This window comes from Malus domestica, chromosome 07 (genome assembly GCF_042453785.1).
Source record: "Malus domestica chromosome 07, GDT2T_hap1".
NCBI lineage: Eukaryota > Viridiplantae > Streptophyta > Magnoliopsida > Rosales > Rosaceae > Malus > Malus domestica.
Genome location: NC_091667.1, coordinates 30,237,706 through 30,251,828, shown reverse-complemented (window position 1 = coordinate 30,251,828; position 14,123 = coordinate 30,237,706).

Sequence of the window (14,123 nt, the reverse complement as noted above, 5' to 3'; positions counted from 1 at the left end):
TTACATTAAGCAAGTTTACACTAACCATGACGTCTCAATCTCTTATCGTGTCATTGAGTTGTTAAATCAAATCAATCACGTGACGGTAAACTCGTATAATGTAAATTAGTCTCGGTAAACTATAGAAGGAAGTGATTAATTAAGTAGGTGTTTGATTTGATGGGTTTTTGTTGGGACTTTCTCTGTTGATGCTTTTGCCAACCCTTTTCAGTTGCTTTTTCCCGTACACCAAAAACCAAAGTCTTCTCAGTTTGACCTTTCCAAACCACCTTCCTCCCCCTTCAAACAGATACTCGACCAGAACCGTAGAAGCAGTTTTTGATTGAGCAATCTTTTACCGCGGATTGTCTTATCTAGTAATCATATGGTAAATCCAAGTTTTACTACTTAATAAGGATACCGAGTTTGAATCTTCTCTTGTTCCTAACTATGCTATTTGGTTTTTCTTTTTCTTCATGAGTCAGGATTATAAGCTGATTTGGTTTTTCTAATTTCTGTTCTGGTATGATATACACACGTTTAGTTATTTGTGGTTTCTGGTCGTTTTTTATATTTAAATTAAAATTTTAAAAGATTAAAGAACATAAATAAAAATAAGGGTTTGCAAAACGAACATGCACAAATCATTTCCTATAAAATTAATAAAAATTTAATTGTACGTATGCCATCTAAGAAAAGTAATGTTATTCATACCATGTTTTTGTATCACATTTTTATACCACCTTAGGTAGTATTTAATGTGAACAGTCACATCATTTGAATTAATCAGATTTTTAAATTTAGTTCATTATTTAATAAATTAATAATTAAGAAAAACTAATTAATTAAATGATGATTGTGGTATACGAGGAATCTTTCTTCTTCATTTCCTTAGGTTTTCCAAATTTTTCAAATGATGTGACTATTCACATCAGATGCCACATAATATGGTATAGAAATGTAATATAAAAACATAATATGAATAACATTCATCTTCTAAGAATGGTGACTGTGATGTCATTTTCGACCACAAAAGTGAATAAAAGTTGGTGTCATTTTCGCATATATAATGTTGCTCTCTCAGCGGCCAAAGCGTCGACATACATTCCTAGTCCCACCCACCCAAGTTGCAGCTAAAATCCTAAAATTCATTTCCATTTATTTCTTTGTATTTTTGGAGTGATGGTCCTGATGGAGATATGGGAAAGGGAGAATCTGGCCTTGGAAGATCTCCTGCCTTTAGAAATCTCCCTCAACTTTTTTTTGTTTTTGTTTTTTTTTTTTTTTTGGTAAAAAGCTGAAACACTGCATATTTCAACTTCATGCTTTCACCCTTTAACTTGCAACTACGCGTAGAAGTCTTCTGGGAATCAATTTTGCAGAAAAATATTCGAATAATTTATTTGCTCACGCTCTGTACACTATATTCGAGAATACCACTTCGACATGCATATGTTACGTAGTGTTACTACTGTACGTTACTATTATATGTAACAAAATCTATAAACCCTAGTTATACCTTAAATTTATTTGTATTACAGTATACTTGCCTTCTTGTATTCGTGATCATTGTCTCTATGAATATGGTGCGGATCAACATAAATTATAATTAACTTTCTTCATTCACAAGATACACGTCCAGTTATTTTTCTTATAAATTAATGTTTTGAGGAAATATTAAGATTAATTGTGAGTGAGCATGTGATTGGTTTTTGACAATCAATACATGCACCTTGTATGTTTACAATGGTTAGAAACTAATCATGCGCATGTGGACAACTAATCTTACGAAGAGTCCTCATGTATTTCAGTAAAATGTAAATCATTCTGACCTTTCCCTAACTTTCTATCATGAGACGATCCCGAATAAGAAGTCAAAATTATTAACAGTGTGTTTCTTAGATTGAATGATGGTCTCGTTGTATAAAGTGACACTCAGACCTCATTCAGTGGTAGATGTTGCTTGTGTGTTTCGGTGGAGTACTAGTAACGCAAGCTCTCTTTTTACTTTTTGCTTCTAATTGAAAGAAGTTCATATTAGATGGAAACCCTAGTTGTACCATGCGTGATGCCCCCGTGGACTAGCATTTGAAATTTGATTCTATTCCTATTTCAAGGGGACCATCAACGCAATAAGAAATTTATGTGGATTGAAAATACTATGTGAACCAAAGACCTACATGTGTTTTAATTAGAATACGACTATAAGTAAACACCTAGAAAGACCTACAAATGTTTTAATTCCTAGTTTGAAACTAGCTTTTGGGTGGTGCTGTGCTGTCGCTATATTATAACATTTGAGATGTTTTATTCAACATTACTCTCACTTTTGAAGTTGAAAAATCTTCGTGGCCTCATTGCATATCATATGATCGTATTCGAATAAGCTTTTTACGCATAGAAAATGACTGATGGGATTTGACTTCATTTCTTTATGGGAAAAGGATCATCGCCATATTTTTTTTTAGGATCGTATAGATCTTGTGATCGTGATTGTTCATTGTATATCGTACGGTTAAAAATCATTTCAAAATTTAAAATTTAAAATTAAATATAAATAGTACTTAACAAAAACTGATTATACAATATACGATGAACGATCACGATCACAAGATCTCCAAGATCCCCAGAAAAATTATTCGGCGAAGATCCTTTTCCTTCTTTATGGGCCATAATTTCCATTTGCGTTTCCATGAAGACCTTTTCATCTCAATTCTCTCACACACTTTCTACTGTAATTTTTAATTATATTCCCTGGTGGATTTTCTCCATCAAGTTATGATTAGACTGGGGCCATTGTGCCATTAGTCATTTCTCTCGAATTGTTTGAGGATTAGAAAAGTAAAATCGTCATTAACTTATACATAAAAAATAGATAAGTAAGGTTTTAATTTGTATATTTGATTATAACTGTGTGCTAAGATATGATTAGCAAGTGGAAACGTACTTATCATTTATCAGAGAGAACATATTCTTACACTATCTACAATATTTTCTGGGTGGATTAAATGTGTAGGAACAGAATCCAAGTTACTATTCTCTTCGCTTGACACTCATATATATCTTGAAGAATTTAAATATATAGCTATCCAAGAATTTATATGGGGTCGGATTCGTAGCAGCAATTTATTTATACAAGTTTTGACACACGTTTTTATATAGTGCACTTCGTAATGTATTTCAACTATCTAAACTGTTTATTTTTTAGTTATTCTCTCAAGAATCATGTATACAAAAAATCATCAAAATCTAAAACTTTATAACTGTTGTATTAAGAGTTTAGGGTTTCTTTGAAGAACTGTATTCGTCTATTGCTTCACTACAATTGAATATCTTAACGGTTTTGAATTTATCTAATTTTTTGCAAGGATGGTCTATAATGTTCTTAAAGATAGATAGTTCGGATCGTTAAAATATATTACAGAATGAACCCCACAAAAACGTGTGTCAAAAGTTATTTAAAAAAAAATTAGTGTCACGGATTCACCCTCTTAAATATATAAATATGGCACACTAATACTCCACTTATATAAAGTAAGATTAAAAATTTGAGAATTGTTATTAGCACTTCAAAAATCTCATTTGGCACTCCAAACTTTCTATAATTAGAAAGAAAAATACACTTGTGATGAGCGTAAAACGAGACTTTTGGAGTGTTAATAATAATTCCTAAACATTTTGGTATTTTGAATATTAACATGTCGAATTCTTACCAAGAACGTGTGGGATTTTTATATGGATCTTGTACAGTACGTGTGCATGAGACCCTATTCCTTTATACCAAGAAACATAATTTATACTTTTGCGATAACAATATATATGATGAACACAAAAGCATATGGTTGGATTAATTTTCAAAGAAAAATAATAAACGCAAACCTTTTTAGCTTTTCATACACTTATGTTTAATCTTGTTTGTTGTTTTCACTTAATTTATTCAATTCAATAGTCAGAAATAAAGAAAAATGCCTGAGAAGCTAATATGATGTGTGAAAGCTACCTCCCATTTTGAAATATACATGCATGCTTATTGCTTAGGGTTTACTAAATGGATTTAAATCTTAAATGCTACTCAATTAGTAAGTTAATATATTATTTAATCATCTATTTCTCTCTCTCATTACTATTATACCGTAAAATATTAATCAAAATATCAATAAAACGTGTGCTCTTGTGCAGAAATTTACAATCATTTAAACTGAGAAAAAGAGCATGAAAATTTTGAAAAATGAAAAATAAAGGTCGGTCCTTAAAAGGTAAACAAATAGATTATAGATGAACGAGTTGAATTTGTTATCTGGCGAAGCAAGCCACGAATATATTCAACTGCCCTTTCACTTAACAGTTTGAATAACTCCATGGGACCATGATTGAACATGCTTGTCGCATAAAGCTGGTTCGACATGATTAATTTTCATTATTTTCATCTTTTTCACTTGGGAATAATTAGATGGTTTTTGGCAATTAGGGTTTCTTAAAACAAAGGTTTACCATAATATAGACAAAACACCAAAAATAAGTTGGACAATACACCAAAGAGCATGACTTGACACCAACATGTCTAATCGGTGGAGAAACTTCGAAAGGATTGAGATTTTTTGGAGATTGGATGCTGTTACTAATTCATAATCAGACATGTAAATAATGAAAACTTCATTCTCGATTCTACGAGAATTTAATGAAAGCCTTTCATTTGCTTCTCTTCGATGAAAGTTTTATTTTCCCAATAATTTGTGAACCATGCAGTGCTAAGTCTACACAAAAGCCAAATAGAATGATAGAATGATAGAAGAACCTCCCCACTAGCTCGTATCTTCTTTTCCATATTTGGTACAAACATTCAATAGTGGCTTACGGCTCCATCCACTAACTTTATAATGCTACGAGTAGTATGGTTATAGTCAGATGCTGTTTATGTAAAAAGTACTTTTGTTTATAAACGTTTTTGTTAAAAATACTCTCTAAAAAAATTACATCACGCTTTTGTATATGATTTAGAAGAAGCACTTTAAAGTTTTTTATGCCATGTGATATCACAAGGTCTAAAGGGAATCCTAGATATCTACTAGAAAAAAAGGGATGCTAGTTCTTTTTTTGTTTTGTAATGTTGTGTGACAATTGAAATAGCTTGCTTTTAAGGGCTTATTACAGTTGGGTACATATATTTTCTAAAATTATTGAACACATTGAAAGGGATAGGAAACAACTTTAGTAATGTGGGTGGTTTTGGTACATGTGTGTGGGGGAAGAGGATTCCTGTTGCTTAGTAGGAGATGCGTATGAGCAAGTCCAAGCATCGGAAGTGATCCTTCAACTGTGGGAAAAGGTTTTCTTTTCCACGTAAAGAACAAATCATGGAGATGTTGAAGTTTTGAAAAGATGAAAATGTGAAGAGAAGAGGGAGGAGACATTAGGTTGGGTTGGGGTGGGACATCAAATTCATCGGTGGCTGGTTGGCGCTGGCTGAGCGGGTGAGAGGCCTAGTTGATGATGCTTATATTTTTTTACCAAAAATAGGAATTTGTGAGTTTTGTGCTAGTGGAGAACCCAGTTCTTTCCCTCCATTCTTTCAGGGATGTCATTTACACGTGCATCGAGTAATAAGATATTTTGTTTATAAGTAAATTGTGTATACTTCACCGGCTCATTCTTTAACATGCACGCAGTTAGAGCTTTGGCCTCCTCCCACTGCTTGGAAACTTACGGTTTCTTTTCGAAAACTATCCATAGGCCGAATGCTAAGTGGCTAGCTTGTTATTTCTACTATGATTGGGTACTATTTTTGTTCTTCTACAAAGTTGGGCACTCTAAAATAGTCATTGTGCTTTCCTTTATCTTTTTATTGAGAAGCAACGGAATATGATATTTCTAGTAGTACCAGTAACAATTTTTCTTCTTGATAATTTGTATATTCATGATATTTGAATTAATGACTTTCTCCATAGAACGAAGTGTCATCAAATTAAATGATCATTTTTATTTATTTTGACACAACAAAAATATGGGTGTGGTTCGACTAAGTCACACAATAAATAAGCGATAATTAGTATTAAAATCACTATTTATAGATATCAAACAATAAAATTTCACTTAAAAATGAAGAGAAAACCATTGAAAGTGTAATACTAATAGCTGGATCAAATTCATGGTGCTTGGCAAGGAAAGGAAGAAGGTACTTCGATACAGCAGCCCAAGAAGATACAAAAGCCCAACTGAACTAAATCATGGTTGATGAAGGACCATGAGCCGAAGGCCACGGGGACCCACCTCTGCAGATTCTTATGGTGCTTCTGCGCTTCTGGCAACTCTTCAGCGCAGCAGCAGCAGCAACAGCGGTGATTTAGGAACCGAGATATGCGTTACGCATTTCCAAATCCAGATTTCAGTGCCATGATGACCCTTTTTTGTATTCATGTGTTTGATGCATGCAATGCATGGGAATGCTGTTTGTTCGCTTCAGCATTCGAAACTTGAAACACAGACCGCCACACACATGGTACACTAATCTTATCGTTTTTTATTTGATATTATTTGGTATATGTTAGAAAAATTCTAAGATCAATCCTGCAGGCGTTAATTTTAACTGTTTAAGCGTATAAGACTTATAAAACAAGAATGTTTAAGTTTAAACTTCAACTTACACAACTTACAAGTATGTGTGCGACTGATCCTAACGTTATTATATTTTTAAACGATCGTATTTCATATTCAAATCTCAAATTTTGATGTGTAAGCTGGTAACTTAACACTATCAAATTAAGATGACTGATCCAACCCTGATTCGAGTGCATTTAAGTTCTATTTGGTTGCATAATTCATTATTTATAATTAATCACCACTCAGCAGATTTAGCACAAGGTTTATGGATATCAAATATGACTATGTCAACTCCTCCTGTAAGTGGTCCTTTTTCTATGGGCATGTGTTTTTCCTAAACAGCACATGAAGATGAATATTATAACAAAAATGAAAGCCAGAAGCTCTTTTTTCTGTGCATAAGTATCAATTAACATGCTCTTGTTTTCTATCAGATATTAATAATTAATAAAAAAAATTAAGAGAAAGATCTATCAAACCAAACCCGATTAATTTTTTTTGTGTGCATGTGTCGCCGTGAAATGCACTAAGACGGTGGCAAATAGTTTGGTCAAGTTAGCGTTTTATGTTTGTCAAAATTTATTTGGATTGAAGACCTCTTAAATTTTATCTGAAATGTCCTAATTAATATTTGTGTCAATTTTTATAATGAATCGCTTTCCTTTCGTCTTGCAAAAAATTAATGCCAATTGCACCTTCTTGCTCTTCAAGTTAAGCATAGAAAATTAAATGTGAAGAGTGAATAATATTTTTGGATAGTTGGAAAAATAATTTTGTTGGATAAAGTTGCCGGTGTTGGTATATAAAAATAGTAGCTATTGATTTTGTCAAATTAAGAACTGCACCATCCAAGTTTTAGTTTGAATTTAAATAAAGAATAAAACTTGGCTGCTGAACAATTAACAATCGTCCTTGCTAAAAGCTAATGTGTCTGCTTCTTAGTTTGACACGTGCATTTTTATAAAGAATTATTTAATTTGAAAAGCCAATTTGTCAGGAACAGCCACATTGACTTTTAATAGGAACGATTGGTAAATGTTCAGCGGCCAAGCTTTGTTCTAAGATAATTATCTAAAATGGTTATAATAATATTTAATTATGCTTTTGTTAGAGATTGTAGTGATCATTACGTCATTCTGTTTTAGAATTTTGTTAAATTATTTGATTTGGGTCTGGCTATATTCAACTCTTCATTCTCCCTCATTTTCTTATTACTCCACTTCCATCCATGAAAGTTCAAAAAATGTCTGGAATGTGCATGGGAATCTAAAGATGCCTCTGACTATAAATTATAAAATTAATGGTGATCTTTGGTTGGAACCTGGAACAAGAATTGCGTATCTAGGTATGATGTACCACAAAAGGGCATATTACTGGCGTTTTAAAACTGACAAGAAACACCAATTAACGTCGGATATTTGGTAAAAATCCGACATTAAATAAAACAATGTTGGATTGAGTAACCGACACCAATACTACCGTCACAAAAGGGCAATGACGTCGTTTATTTCCCTTAATCCGATACCACGAAGTAAATTATTATAAAATAAAAATAAACAATAGCGTCGCTTAAAAGCGACATAAGATCTGACGTCGCTTTTAAGCGACATTAACAGTTGACATGATGGCGCTTAAAAACGACGTTAAGTAAAAATTAAAAATTAAAAAATCACACCTACTGTCGGTCTAAACCGACGTTAAGTAAAAATTAAAAATTAAAAAATCACATCCACTGTCGGTCTAAACCGACATCATCTGAGTTAAAAAAATAAAATTGTCCCGCTACTGTCATTCATAAACGACACCAAATATATTAATAATAAAAAAAAATCTTTTTCCGTTTTTAATTAAAAATAATTAAAAAATTATATAAAAATAAATCTCACCATATGTCAATGAAAAAACAAACAGTTTTAAGCAAACTTCATATTAAAAATAAAATTTCTACCAATTATATATTAAATTTAAAATTAATTACAATTCCTAAAAATGTACAACCCATAAAAATTCTTCCTAAACTTTTGCAAAAGATTTTGAACCGGTTGTATGGTTCATAGTTTTCAACTACCGATTATGCTTATTTTTTTTCAGCAATCTCCTGAAAAATAAAAAAAATTATTAGACAAATTTCAAGGTTTAATAAAATAAATCATGAAACATTTACCTTTGTTTTTTCTTTATTTCAGTATGCCACCATTGGAATATTTCTATAATCTCTAACCTTTGCCGCTACATGTTTCGAAAACGCACTAGAATTATCACTAATGCATTTTCCAGACGAATCAAACGAACAAGGCTGTTCTTTCCAATTCGAAATTGAGGGTCAGCATCTCCGTTGAGTTGATCCTTGTAAATACAAAAAAAAAACAATTAAAAACCAAGAAACAAAAATAAATTTTCAATTTAAGCATGAAACTAGTTAGAATACAAAACTAAAACTAAAATTAATAATCATAATAATTTAAAAATAAACCACCTTCGAGCTCTTCCTCTTCAAATTGGAGTTCCTCATAATGTTGATCTTCAAAATGGTGATCCATAGAAAATTGGGAAGGAGAAGAGGAAAACAGAAAAGGAGGAAGAAAGGGACGTACAAATGAAATGGGGAAGGAGAAGAAGAAAGACTGAAATTGGGGGAGAAAAGAAGCATAGATGAATGGGTAAGAGAGGGGTTTAAATATGGGTACTTAGTTGGCGTCGGTTTAAATCGACATTAATTGACTGACGTCGGATTAAATGTACATAGCGTCGATTTTAACCGACGCCAACCTGACACGCTTTACATGGCGTCGCTTTTAACCGACGCCAACCTGACACACTTTACATGGCGTCGCTTTTAACCGACGCCAACCTGACATACTTTACATGGCGTCGCTTTTAACCGACGCCAACCTGACACAATTTACATGGCGTCGCTTTTAACCGACGCCAACCTGACAACTTTCTGACACTCTTTATTGAAAATACTACGTCAGTTTAAATTAATGTTGGTGTCAGTCTTAACCGACACCAACTTCTGACACACTTTTTGAAATTCATGTAGCGTCGATTTAATGAAACTTGCGTCGAATTAAAAGATGATAACGTCGGTTAAAACCGACACTAAGTCTGAGAATACATTTCCAGCGGGAAATTTCCCACCTAATATTTCAAATTATCCATCCATTTCCCGCCTAATGTTTATCCATCCGTTTCAAATTATCTCATATAACATTTTAAGATTTTAATAAATAAAATTTAACTTAAATAAAATACGTAATAAAAAACATAAATATAATTTTATGATAAAATATCATCACATACTAATTGAAACATAGTCTAATTAATACTTAAAATTTATAAAATAATTAATATAGGTTTTAAATTGAAATCGAATTTATTCATTGTATTCATATAGGGTCAAGGAGTGTAGATGTCAAAAGTCATCAAAATCGGAGTTAAAATAACGAGTTTTTTTTTTTTTTGGTATCTCATATAACATTTTAATGAATCTATCGTGTTAATAAATCTATCGTTTTGATGGGATACGCATCCTATGAAACTAATTTCCACAATCCAACCGTCAAACTTTTTTGTATATGCTTCGAGATCGCATACGCCAAAAATCGCAAAAAACAAACATTCAGAGATCAAGTAACTGGACAAAACTTTCCGACGGTTATAAAACGAAAAATCACGATTTAACGGTTATTTTAACTCCGCTTTTGATTATTTTTTATAGCTACACTCCTTGATCCTATATGAATACAATGAACTAATTTGATCGTCAGTTTAAAATATTTATACTTTCATTAACGGTTCTTAGCATTTCACTAACACTTAAAGTTTATTTATACTTTCATTAAGTATAACATAAGATTTTGTGGTATCCACTAGTGTAAATATTTTAAATTGAAGATTGAATTCATTCATTGTATTCATATAGGGTCAATGAGTGTAGCTGTAAAAAACATCAAAATCAGAGTTAAAATAACCGTTAAATCGTGATTTTTCGTTGATAACCGTCGAAAAGTTTTGTCCCGTTACTTGATCTTTGAATGTTTGTTTTTTGCAATTTTTGGCGTATGCAATCTCGAAGTATATACAAACATGTTTGACGGTTGGATTGTTGAAACTAGTTTCGTAGAATGCATATCTCATCAAAACAATAGATTCACTAACACTTACGAGTTTATTCATACTTTCATTAAGTATAACATAAGATTTTGTGGTATCCACTAGTGTAAATATTTTAAATTGAAGATCGAGTTCATTCATTGTATTCATGTAGGTTCAAGGAGTGTAGCTGTAAAAAATCATCAAAATCAGAGTTAAAATAACCGTTAAATCGTGATTTTTCGTTGATAACCGTCGAAACGTTTTGTCACGTTACTTGATCTCTGAATGTTTATTTTTTGTAATTTTTGGCGTATGCGATCTCGAAATATATACAAACATGTTTGATGGTTGGATCATTGAAACTAGTTTCGTAGAATGCGTATCACATCAAAACAATAGATTCACTAACATTGTTTATTCATACTTTCATCAAGTATAACATAAGATTTATTGATATCCACTAGCGTAAATATTTGAAATTGAAGATTGAGTTCATTCATTGTATACATATAGGGTCAAGGAGTGTAGCTATAAAATATCATCAAAATCGGAGTTAAAATAACCGTTAAATCGTGATTTTTCGTTTATAACCGTCGAAAAGTTTTATCCCATTACTTGATCTATGAATGTTTGTTTTTTGCAATTTTTGGCCTATGCGATCTCGAAGTATATACAAACATGTTTGACGGTTGGATTGTTGAAACTAGTTTCGTAGAATGCGTATCTCATCAAAACAATAGATTCACTAACACTGAAAAGTATATTCATACTTTATTAAGTATAACATAAGATTTATTGGTATCCACTAGTGTAAATATTTGAAATTGAAGATCGAGTTTATTCATTATATTCATATAGGGTCAAGGAGTGTAGCTGTAAAAAATCATCAAAATCGGAGTTAAAATAACCGTTAAATCGTGATTTTTCGTTGATAACCGTCGAAAAGTTTTATCCCGTTACTAGATCTCTGAATGTTTGTTTTTTGCAATTTTTGGCCTATCCGATCTCGAAGTATATACAAACATGTTTGATGGTTGGATCGTTGAAACTAGTTTCGTATAATGTGTATCCCATCAAAACAATAGATTCACTATCACTTAAGAGTTTATTCATACTTTCATTAAGTATAACATAAGATTTATTGGTATCCACTAGTATAAATATTTGAAATTGAAGATCGAGTTCATTCATTGTATTCATATAGCGTTAAGGAGTGTAGCTGTGAAAAATCATCAAAATCGAAGTTAAAATAACCGTTAAATCATGATTTTTCGTTGATAACCGTCAAAAAGTTTTGTCCCGTTACTTGATTTCTGAATGTTTTTTTTTTTGCGATTTTTTGCTAATGCGATCTCGAAGCATATACAAACAAGTTTGATGGTTCGATCGTTCAAATCAGTTTCGTAGGATTCGTATCCCATCAAGTTCAATGGTGTGTGTATATATATATTTATTAAGTAGATTTAAATTTATTTATTTTGTACGTATAACACTTAAGAAATTGAATGGAATGTATATTTAAGCCGATCCAATGGTCACCAATTTTTAATATTTAATTTAATATATATATATATATAATTATTATAGTTTTTAAAGGTATAAAATTGTTAAATTAATATATATAATTATTATAGTATTTTTTAGGGTTATAAAATTATAAAATTATAAAATTTATTAAATTATAAAATTAATATATATAATTAGTGTCGCCTATAAGCGACACAAATACTTTATGTCGCTTAAAAGCGACATTGTTTTGTTTAAAGCGACGCCAGTATTTAAAATTATTAAAATATATGTCGGTTATAAGCGACATTAAATGTTTACGTCGGTTTAAAAGCGACGTAGATATTTTATGACGCTTATAAGCGACAGTAAATCCGACATCATGTTCTATTAGTGTCGCAACTGTCTTATGCGCCACTACATTATATTAAACCAACACCATCCACTGACACTATAAGTCCCTTTTGTAGTAGTACAATTATAAACAACTAATCAAGCAATCAAAAAATTAAAAACAAAAAGAAAAGAAAAAAAAAAGTCTAGCTTTCGTTCTTTCACAATGCAATATTAAATTACAAACTACTATAATTTACGAGAGCGTGACTCAACATAAATGTAAGAAAATAGACAAATTGTCTTAACTAACTAGTTTAACTAATATATAAAAAGAAACATAGTTATGCATAATGCATGGTTCAACTGACACACCTCGACCGAGATCAAGGCATGATGGCCGTCACGTGAGAGTGACGTAGCCATGTGCACAGTGCGGAAGCAATAAAGATAAGAAATATATGACTAATTAAAAACCAAATTACTAGAGTGCACTACTAAACAGAAAGTGATAGGAGTTAGTTACAACAGTAAACACTCCTAATCAGAGCATAAAAGTCTAGGTGCAGTCTAGTAGGACAAGTACTAATTATACAGTACCAGGAATGTCCTACTATTATTTGGATAAGTCAGACCTACCGACGTCCTCAAGCCACCAACAGCAAGCTTACTTAAAACCTAGAGGGGCGCAAAACAGAAAACGTGAGTGGGCAAAAACAAATGTTTTACAAAATCATTTCATTTATCAACATACTAAACCCTCACTGTAAAATATGTATAATTTTCCCAGAATCAAGATATAAGCATATACATAATATATATATATATATATATATATATATAATCATATCAATTCAATTCATGCTTCACATAATCATATTCAAATGTATGATATGCCAAAATGTAACCAAGTAAACAATCCAGGTAAGAATGATTTCATAGAAATATGATATGTTAGCCGGAACCCCTGAGGTGGTCTGTACGGCTGAATTCATAGCTCAAAAGTCAATCTAGCCGGAGTCACTACAATGACTTATACGGCAATATACTGCACATACGTCAGAACCACCAAGAAGGGTCTGTACAACAAGATTGGGTGAAATATAATTATGCTCAACTCTATTCTCTCATAATAGTCGGGCGATAAATCGCTAATCACCTACGAGTCGGAACCATGAATAAGGTATGTAAGACAAGACTGTGCACTTAAGTTGGATCCAATATGAGCATATAGTGCGGGAGGTGACGTACATAAACAGGCATGTACTTTATATCTCTGGCTAAATCTCAAACACCCTAGGTGCAGTTTTATGAGCTCAACATCATTTCACATATCACATCATCGATTATTCACATAGCCAAACATAACTTACCTGAACTTACATGTGCCTCCATAACACCACATTTATATATATATGCAACCATGAAATGCATATTCAGAATATAAACGCATTTGACATATTATTTCAAAGCATACTTTCCTTAAAATGCATTTCTGGGAAATATTTCAAGTATATAAATATATACTGAAAACAAAAGCACATTCACTGGTATGTCGAAGGGTCGTAGCCCCCGAGTAGCCCGTGGATACGCTTGTCCTCAGGATAGGT